General features: G+C 43.4%; 1 protein-coding gene across 1 annotated transcript in view; it reads right to left on the bottom strand.

The window, feature by feature from the left end:
- Nucleotides 1-2,652, bottom strand: part of LOC114639390 (guanylate-binding protein 1-like) — a 14,394-nt gene extending 11,742 nt beyond the window's left edge. The window contains exon 1 of the mRNA XM_028788141.1: nt 2,633-2,652. The gene's annotated coding sequence lies outside the window, so the exon portion shown is untranslated. The remainder of the gene's footprint in view (nt 1-2,632) is intronic.
- Between the last annotated feature and the right edge of the window lie 7,496 nt (nt 2,653-10,148).

The raw sequence follows: 10,148 nt of genomic DNA, 5'->3' as shown, positions 1-10,148 counted from the left end.
TCTCTCTCTCTCTCTCTCTCTCTCTCTCTCTCTCTCTCTCTCTCTCTTTCTCTCTCTCCCTGTGTCTCTCTCTCCCCTTCTCTGTCTCTAATACCATCTTAACTCCCCTCCCCATGCCCTGAATAAACTCTATTCTATGCTTTAAAAAAAGAAAAGAAAGAAAGAAAGATACTACACACTACAAGTCTTCTGCTAGCTGCCTTAGGAACAAGAGGAAACACTCACAGCTCCTCCAGCCCCACATCTGCCTTGATGCTGCTATGCTCCTGAATTGATGATGAAACTACAATTCAGGCCATAAAATGCAACAGGGAGACAGTATTAACAGCCAAACAAAAACAAAGACCTAACACATCCAAGTTCATAGCTATATGAAATCTCCTAAATCTACTAACGTTGCTTTCTGGCTTCTGTATTTCTGTTCCTGGCTTTGTGGTCTTGTTAAATGAAGCATGTTAAACCAGAACATGGAGTTTGTGTTTATAAGTTCACCCCAAGACAGGCTCAAACTACACTGGGATCCTAAACGTCATGTGTAACCTGCTAATGAAGACTTCCTATTGGCTTAACCCATGTCTAAGAAGTCTTCTCAGGTAGATATCAAACAGCATTTTAAAAGATCACAATGTTCTCCTGTTTCTCACTCATTTCTGTTTTCCTGTGTCCTTGTTTCCCTGTACAGGCTAATGGTTTTCACTTGTGTAAGACCCCATTCTAAGGATTAAGACTTGTGACCCTTCCAATTGAGGACGCGAATCTTTTGGCTCTTCCAAATTACACAGAGAAAGAAATAAACAAAACCCAAAAGCCCCACTCTGGAGCTCTTGCTTGTCTTGTAGCTTTACCCTTGGCAGGGACCCTGAGGTAGAGCCTCCTACCCAGGCACCCTGCCATAAAAGTGGAATGCACACCAGAAGGTAAAAATAGTTCCCCAGGCTCCCTGCCTACTCTAAGCAGCACCAGGTTAAAAAGGGAGGAGGAAAGAGGTCCAACTCCCCTGTTTTCTTTCATTATTTTTCTCATTTTTTTTCCTCAACCAATGTTCCTTATATTTGGAAAATTCAAAATTCACTGCTCTGTGGGGGGGCAAAGAAAAAGTGCCTGGGACTGATCAAGGGTAGAGCTGCCTGACATTGCAGGCTGGACAAGATGCACTTTTCTGTCTGTATAACACTGACAAAAACAAATGTCAACCCTTTCATTATGTTCTTTTTAGAAGAATTAAAGACAGCTGTCACCCAGTAGGCTTCAGATATTTGAAAAAATCATGATTAAAAATTAGAACAATAAAGGCAAAACTATGTCCCAGTTGCTGGAGGGAGCTCAAAAGGTTTTGAACAACAGAGATCTGATCAGGACACGACCATAGACATGAGCTGAAAGAAACTGCCCCCTCTGCTGGTGAGATGCAGACACAATACCCAATGACCCCAGAAACACAAAGGGGAAATGCAGTCCACATTGCCTAGCTGGGAGAGAAAGGCACCATGGTGCCCTGCCAGTTTCCCTGGATCATGCATTCCTGCCAAGGAAGAAAACTGAGAGCTCTGATTCTCATGAGTCTGATTCCTCCAGAGAACCACCTGTGTACACTGTCTTGAACACGGAAGACAGAGACATATTCTATACCCTCCCGCTGGCACAGGCAAATCAGCCCATCTCTGCTTTTAAGTGGGCAGATCCAGAGAGGGGTTACCATTGGCAACTTACAAGAACCAGATTGCCCAAAGGATTTAAAAAAAAAAATCTCTCTGACCCTATTTGATGAAAGTCCAAATATTGCCCTCCAGTCCTCCCATCCGAGGTTTTCCAGGAAATTAGAATATAAAATGCTCACAAAGGGACTACTACAAGAGTTACACAGTCCTTGGGCTACAGAATATCCACTAAGAATTGTATGTATCTCAGGCTACCTATCTTGGCTACCAGCTGAGAGGAGGCAAAAGGAGCCAGACTCAGAGCAGGATTGCAGCCATCCTTCAAACACCAGTTCCAAAGATAAGAGACAGGTTCCTTGGTGCAGCTAGGCATAGCTGCCTCTGGATAGCTGTGTTTGCTGGGCAAGGAAGAAGGCTTACTAAGCCCCTGGTCTGGTTAAGACAGAAGATATTTCAGGCTATAAGAGGATTTCTGACTTCAGCTCCAGCCCTAGCAATTCCAGATGTCGCAAACCACTTTCATCCTTTTGTCCATGATAGAAAACACATAATAAAAGGGGCTTTAGAACAAATTGTGGCCCATAGACATGCTCTGTGATATACATATTCAAATGATTGGATCATATACCCACAAGATCTTTCACTTGTCCAAGAACTGTGGCAACTACTGTGACTCTAATGAACCAAAGAAAGAAACAAATTGAAGAAAAGAAAGCAAAAACAAAACAACAACAGCTACAAACAAAACAAAACAAAGACACAAACCACAAACTAACAAACAAAAAACCTTCATTCACTGAAGGATCAGGACCAAATACTCACAGCACTCCAGGACTGAGGTGAAGCCCTTCTCCAGGGAACACCAGAATGCTGGGTGTCTACTACCTGTGTGACTCTGTTACGGATCCTACTCCATGACTACACTCCAGTCCAGTTTAAGAAACACACCAGCCTCAATCCTGTTATCTTCTTACCTGCTGCTAGCTTTCTGGTGTTCAAGTATGACTGCTCAAAGCCCAGGTTTATAAGTAGGCACTTTAACCAAAACTATTTGGGCCCAAGCCAGGTTTCTCAGCCCAGAGGGCAGAGCTGAAGAATCTGACCCAGGCTCACAGGTGGGGAAAAGGAAAGTGCACCAGCAGACACAGGACACTGCCTATGCTCTTTTGAGCACACGTGCCCATGAGAGGTATGAGGGCTTCTCACCACTGGGGAATGGGACATTAAACAGAGGTCACCTTGCCTCCCCCAGAGGATTTTTGGCTTCCCCTACAAATTGCTAGCCTTCACTGCCAAGAACATCAGAAAAAAACTCCTCTGAGTCAAGTGGTAACCAGGCAGCTGACCTGAACTGCCTGACGAAAGCCCTCAGACCAGTGGGGCCTATTGATATGCTCAGGATATACATTGACCTGGCATTGCCTCAGAGAGATACTGTGGCACAACCAAGAAGAAACAGAGGATGTAAAAGAAAAAAATGGACATCTCAAGCCCTCAGTTAGATGCAGAGGGAGTGATTGTTTCCCCCAGAAACAGTTGGATACACTCTGCTAACTGACCTTTGCCAGGCTATTTATCTGGGGTCCACAAAACATTCTGAGTTGCTCAGACCAAGGTATGTTATACCCAGACTGAACAGCCTGACTTAGGATGCCTCAGTCAGATGCCTGGTTCATGCTCAAGTAAATACAAAACACAGAGCCCTTTCCTAGGAAGAGATCTCAAAAAGAGGCCAATGCTACTGTAAACACTGGAAACACTTACTTCACCAAGCTCTGGCCTGCCATGTCTACTAGGTATTACAGATTCCTTTTCGAGGGGGGTAGAAGCATAGTGTACCAGGACTGAAAGTGCTCAACTAACAGCTTAAAAAGTCCCTCCAGGAGCTGGTCCCTTGATTTGGACTCCCCCTACTGAAGGGTTCTGAAAATGGCCTGGCTTTCATAACCAAAACCTCACAGTTAATAGCTAAAGGTTTAGGCATAGATTAAACACTCCATTGTGCTTGTCGACCTCAGAGTTCTCCACTGGTATGAAAATAGCAAGACATTGAAAGAAACTCCAACAAATGTTCATTTGAGTGCAGCAAAAGGTGGGTAGACCTCCTTCATTTGTTTTGCTTTGGATACTCTGCACCCCGTTATAGAGAGATTTACCCCTTATGACATTATGTTTGAGATCTCCCCCACTGCTTCCCAGGCTCAGAGACCAGCAGTTGGTGCAACTGTCTAACCATCCCATTCTCAAGTGGCTAGAGACCCTCCAGGTTTCCATGAAGGCTATTCCTTGGACTATGGAAGACAACCAGCTGACTTTAGAGCCCACCTCAGTCTCTCCTTATTGTAACCTGGTGATACTGTCTGCTCAAGCAGGGGTCCACATGGGCAGTGGAGCAGACTGCAGAAGGATCCAATTGGTAATTCTCTCCAACCCTCCTGCTGCGAAGGTAGCTGATGCTACACTGTGGATCCACCACATCCAGATCCGGAGAGCACAAACCAGGGATGACGATTGTCAAATGGTCTCTTTCCAGACTATGAACCATCACATTGAATGCTTCTTCAGGCCCGAGGTTCTTCCATGTTTTACTCTTCCACCTCCTTATGAGCCTTTTGTTTGGGGTGGCAGAGACAGGAATGGTAGTAACTAATGTGACTATACACCAGCAACCTACATTCTTCCTGACTTGTGCTCATTGTTCCTTACATTAAATGTCTGATTGTACTTACTGAAAAAGGGTAAGATGTGGCAATTGATCTTTTGGGATAAAAATTCAGAGTCTGCCATTCAGTGCATGCCGTGTGGCTGGGCCTGCTAGTTGTTGAGGGCAAGGGAGTTTCCATTGCAAAATTTGGGGTTGTAAGACAGAGGCTTTCTAAAAACACATGGATGAATACACAGAAACATTCCTCTACCAAGGAATGTACAATAGGAAATATAACTGAAGGCCACAAAATTAAAATTCTGGAAATTCTCTAAGAAAGTATCTGGCCTTGCGAAAACAAGAGGAATGAAACTCTATGCCATAGGATTGTATCCTGGGGTAGAGTTTATCTTTCACTGCCAGAAGTCAGCCAGCGTTGCTGGTTATGCTTAGACACCCAGCCCTCATTCTATACACGGATAGGAAGTCTGCACACTGTCAGTCAGCCCATTGACAGACAAAACTCATTGTGACTGAGGGCAGCCAAAATTAACACTAGAGGTCTCGACCTAGGCACTTGCTTCTGTCTTCTGCAGGCAACTGAATACAGACACATACACATGAACAAATAAAACAAAATCTTGGAAAAAGAAAAACCATATCCAACACCTTCCGACTATGTTTATTTTTCTACAAAGTGTATACAATAACACATATAGAAGAAAAACCTAACAAAACCTGTAGAGATTGAGTGCTGACATTGTATACCAGGCACTAACCAAATATAGGCCTTGCTGAGGTTTGAAGTTAGCACTGCCTTTAAAGCATGCTTCCATTAGGACCCCTCACAGGCTTACAATTAAGAAAGTGAACATCCAGCACACAAGGCGATAGGAAGGAAGGAGATCTTCACAGTAATCTTCGGCCATGTCTGAGAAGAAAGTAAGGCCCTGTCCAAGGTCATGTACTCTCATCCATAAGCCTGGGCCACATGAGATATCTGCACACACAACTATGTCAGCCTTTACAGCACAGGGTAAGTTGGCTGCAGTTCTAGTTTCTCAGCTGGGGTGAGGTTTTATTCTGGGATGGGGGCTTTTACTCTCCTGTGTCCCAATAATCTCCCTGTTTTTCTTTCCAGCTAGCTGTCCAAGCTGGCATGAAGCTCACATTCTTCCGTTTTCGGTGCCACCATCTCTGTAGGGAGTTTCCTGACATCCAGGCTGTTTCCCAGAAGCTGAGCCTGTCTGCTTTCACTTTCAGTCTTGTGCTCATAATCACAACAGGTCCAGGTTGTCCTGAATTGGCACCTCAAAATCTTTCCTTACAAAAAGAGGTAGAGGAAAGCCTGTGTGTGTGTGTGTGTGTGTGTGTGTGTGTGTGTGTGTGTGTGTCTGTGTGTGTGTGTGTGTGTCTGTGTGTCTGTGTGTCTGTGTGTGTGTGTCTCTGTGTGTGTGTCTGTGTGTGTGTCTGTGTGTTTCTTTTAGCCTTTATTTGGAGACTATGTAGACTTCAAATTCAGGAAGAGTGAATGGACAGGCAAACATGCACAGAAAGTTTTCTATCATGTTGTGTTATGAAACAGACTTATCCGGAAACCCAACTTGAACTCCTAACTCTGGCCATGTTACTGTTTGTCAAAATCTCAGATGGAGCAGCTGACATCCTGACATCCTGGATACCTGGGCTTGATGAACTATTAAGAACACATCAGTGGCTAGAGGGATGGCTCAGTGGCTGAGGATAGGGCTGTCCGCTCTTACAAAGAACCAGAGTTTATATCTCAACAACCATGCAGGGCCACTCACAACTGTTTGCAACTCTGGCTCCAGTGGATTTGAAGCCCTATTCTGTCTTCTGCAGGAACCTGCATACAGACACATACACATGTCCAGGCTTTGTTTCACAGGCTACTTTACAAAGGGGTATCTTTCCTGCCTGGCAGAAGGATACTCTTCGTACTGTGACAACTGGGAAGTCTTCAGTTAAATTTCTCTTTGTGTTACTTCATATTTCTTCAGCAGGTTCCACATTCTCTCATAACAGATGACATGAGTCTGAGTCCTTCTTTAATCCCCTAGGCCTAAGCCTAATTGTATTAGAGAAATATGTGCCTTCCAGGTGAAATCACTCCATCACTTGTAAATTAGTAAGGAAAACTCTTTAGTAATGCACATTACTGGTTCTAGCTCCTGCACAAAAGCAATGAACAGAAACTTCTCTTGGCTTATATATTTTCATAGCCCTGAATTACACTGTGAGCAACTGAAAAAGTCTCAAGGACAGAAAATCTCAGGTTTACTTGTTTGGACAATTGGGGAGATTTGCAGTGCAACATACTGTCATAATTATCTAGCTTCCAGTAGTGGCAGCTAAGTGAGTCTCTTTTCTGTATAAAGTATCCAGCCCTGATTTTTTTTTAATAACACCAAACTGACAGAGGGTAAGCAAATTGTCTCAATTTCTGAAGCAAGTCCCAATGGTAATATCAAAGTGGTATTTCTCTCTATGCTCTTTCTTTCATACTTAATTGATCCTCTAAGAAGAGCTAATGGAGAGGGCAGAGAGAGATTTCCAGGGTTTATGCTGATCCCCTCATACTTTGGAATTGCTCCATTGAAGTGTGGAAGCCAGTCACAAGTCAAGGGATTAGAAGTATACATTGCCACGGCTGATTTTTATCTCCTTACCTCTCTGCTGAGGTTTGGTCTTTTGCTTGTATGTAATGCTAAGTGCAGGTCCCAGGTCTGCACATACACATAGACCCAAGTGACTCTGTGACCTTGCCCCGAAGTTATTTTGATTGATAAATAAAGATGCTGACAGCCAATAGCTCTTTCTGTTCATTGTTTTTGTGCATGAGCTAGAACCAGTCATGTGCATTACTAAAGAGTTTTCCTTACTAATCTGCAAATGATGGAGTGATTTCACCTGTAAGGCACAAATTTCTCTAATACTACTGGTATAGTAATAAAACACCTACCACCAAAAAAGCTCAGATCCAAGAGACCTCATTGGAGAATGAGGAAAAGGAAAAGACTGTTCAGTTAGAGACACTGGCTTCCACACTTCAATGGAGCAATTCCAAAGTATGAGGGGATCAGCATAAACCCTGGAAATCTCTCTCTGCCCTCTCCATTAGCTCTTCTTAGAGGATCAATTAAGTATGAAAGAAAGAGCATAGAGAGAAATACCACTTTGATATTACCATTGGGACTTGCTTCAGAAATTGAGACAATTTGCTTACCCTCTGTCAGTTTGGTGTTATTAAAAAAAAATCAGGGCTGGATACTTTATACAGAAAAGAGACTCACTTAGCTGCCACTACTGGAAGCTAGATAATTATGACAGTATGTTGCACTGCAAATCTCCCCAATTGTCCAAACAAGTAAACCTGAGATTTTCTGTCCTTGAGACTTTTTCAGTTGCTCACAGTGTAATTCAGGGCTATGAAAATATATAAGCCAAGAGAAGTTTCTGTTCATTGCTTTTGTGCAGGAGCTAGAACCAGTAATGTGCATTACTAAAGAGTTTTCCTTACTAATTTACAAGTGATGGAGTGATTTCACCTGGAAGGCACATATTTCTCTAATACAATTAGGCTTAGGCCTAGGGGATTAAAGAAGGACTCAGACTCATGTCATCTGTTATGAGAGAATGTGGAACCTGCTGAAGAAATATGAAGTAACACAAAGAGAAATTTAACTGAAGACTTCCCAGTTGTCACAGTACGAAGAGTATCCTTCTGCCAGGCAGGAAAGATACCCCTTTGTAAAGTAGCCTGTGAAACAAAGCCTGGACATGTGTATGTGTCTGTATGCAGGTTCCTGCAGAAGACAGAATAGGGCTTCAAATCCACTGGAGCCAGAGTTGCAAACAGTTGTGAGTGGCCCTGCATGGTTGTTGAGATATAAACTCTGGTTCTTTGTAAGAGCGGACAGCCCTATCCTCAGCCACTGAGCCATCCCTCTAGCCACTGATGTGTTCTTAATAGTTCATCAAGCCCAGGTATCCAGGATGTCAGGATGTCAGCTGCTCCATCTGAGATTTTGACAAACAGTAACATGGCCAGAGTTAGGAGTTCAAGTTGGGTTTCCGGATAAGTCTGTTTCATAACACAACATGATAGAAAACTTTCTGTGCATGTTTGCCTGTCCATTCACTCTTCCTGAATTTGAAGTCTACATAGTCTCCAAATAAAGGCTAAAAGAAACACACAGACACACACACAGACACACACACAGAGACACACACACACAGACACACAGACACACAGACACACACACACACACACAGACACACACACACACACACACACACACACACACACACACAGGCTTTCCTCTACCTCTTTTTGTAAGGAAAGATTTTGAGGTGCCAATTCAGGACAACCTGGACCTGTTGTGATTATGAGCACAAGACTGAAAGTGAAAGCAGACAGGCTCAGCTTCTGGGAAACAGCCTGGATGTCAGGAAACTCCCTACAGAGATGGTGGCACCGAAAACGGAAGAATGTGAGCTTCATGCCAGCTTGGACAGCTAGCTGGAAAGAAAAACAGGGAGATTATTGGGACACAGGAGAGTAAAAGCCCCCATCCCAGAATAAAACCTCACCCCAGCTGAGAAACTAGAACTGCAGCCAACTTACCCTGTGCTGTAAAGGCTGACATAGTTGTGTGTGCAGATATCTCATGTGGCCCAGGCTTATGGATGAGAGTACATGACCTTGGACAGGGCCTTACTTTCTTCTCAGACATGGCCGAAGATTACTGTGAAGATCTCCTTCCTTCCTATCGCCTTGTGTGCTGGATGTTCACTTTCTTAATTGTAAGCCTGTGAGGGGTCCTAATGGAAGCATGCTTTAAAGGCAGTGCTAACTTCAAACCTCAGCAAGGCCTATATTTGGTTAGTGCCTGGTATACAATGTCAGCACTCAATCTCTACAGGTTTTGTTAGGTTTTTCTTCTATATGTGTTATTGTATACACTTTGTAGAAAAATAAACATAGTCGGAAGGTGTTGGATATGGTTTTTCTTTTTCCAAGATTTTGTTTTATTTGTTCATGTGTATGTGTCTGTATTCAGTTGCCTGCAGAAGACAGAAGCAAGTGCCTAGGTCGAGACCTCTAGTGTTAATTTTGGCTGCCCTCAGTCACAATGAGTTTTGTCTGTCAATGGGCTGACTGACAGTGTGCAGACTTCCTATCCGTGTATAGAATGAGGGCTGGGTGTCTAAGCATAACCAGCAACGCTGGCTGACTTCTGGCAGTGAAAGATAAACTCTACCCCAGGATACAATCCTATGGCATAGAGTTTCATTCCTCTTGTTTTCGCAAGGCCAGATACTTTCTTAGAGAATTTCCAGAATTTTAATTTTGTGGCCTTCAGTTATATTTCCTATTGTACATTCCTTGGTAGAGGAATGTTTCTGTGTATTCATCCATGTGTTTTTAGAAAGCCTCTGTCTTACAACCCCAAATTTTGCAATGGAAACTCCCTTGCCCTCAACAACTAGCAGGCCCAGCCACACGGCATGCACTGAATGGCAGACTCTGAATTTTTATCCCAAAAGATCAATTGCCACATCTTACCCTTTTTCAGTAAGTACAATCAGACATTTAATGTAAGGAACAATGAGCACAAGTCAGGAAGAATGTAGGTTGCTGGTGTATAGTCACATTAGTTACTACCATTCCTGTCTCTGCCACCCCAAACAAAAGGCTCATAAGGAGGTGGAAGAGTAAAACATGGAAGAACCTCGGGCCTGAAGAAGCATTCAATGTGATGGTTCATAGTCTGGAAAGAGACCATTTGACAATCGTCATCCCTGGTTTGTGCTCTCCGGAT

This window comes from Grammomys surdaster, unplaced genomic scaffold, assembly GCF_004785775.1.
Source record: "Grammomys surdaster isolate TR1022 unplaced genomic scaffold, NIH_TR_1.0 125702, whole genome shotgun sequence".
Classification (NCBI taxonomy): Eukaryota; Metazoa; Chordata; class Mammalia; order Rodentia; family Muridae; genus Grammomys; species Grammomys surdaster.
Note: the sequence above shows the minus strand (reverse complement) of the source record. Positions and strands in the feature narration are given on the sequence as shown.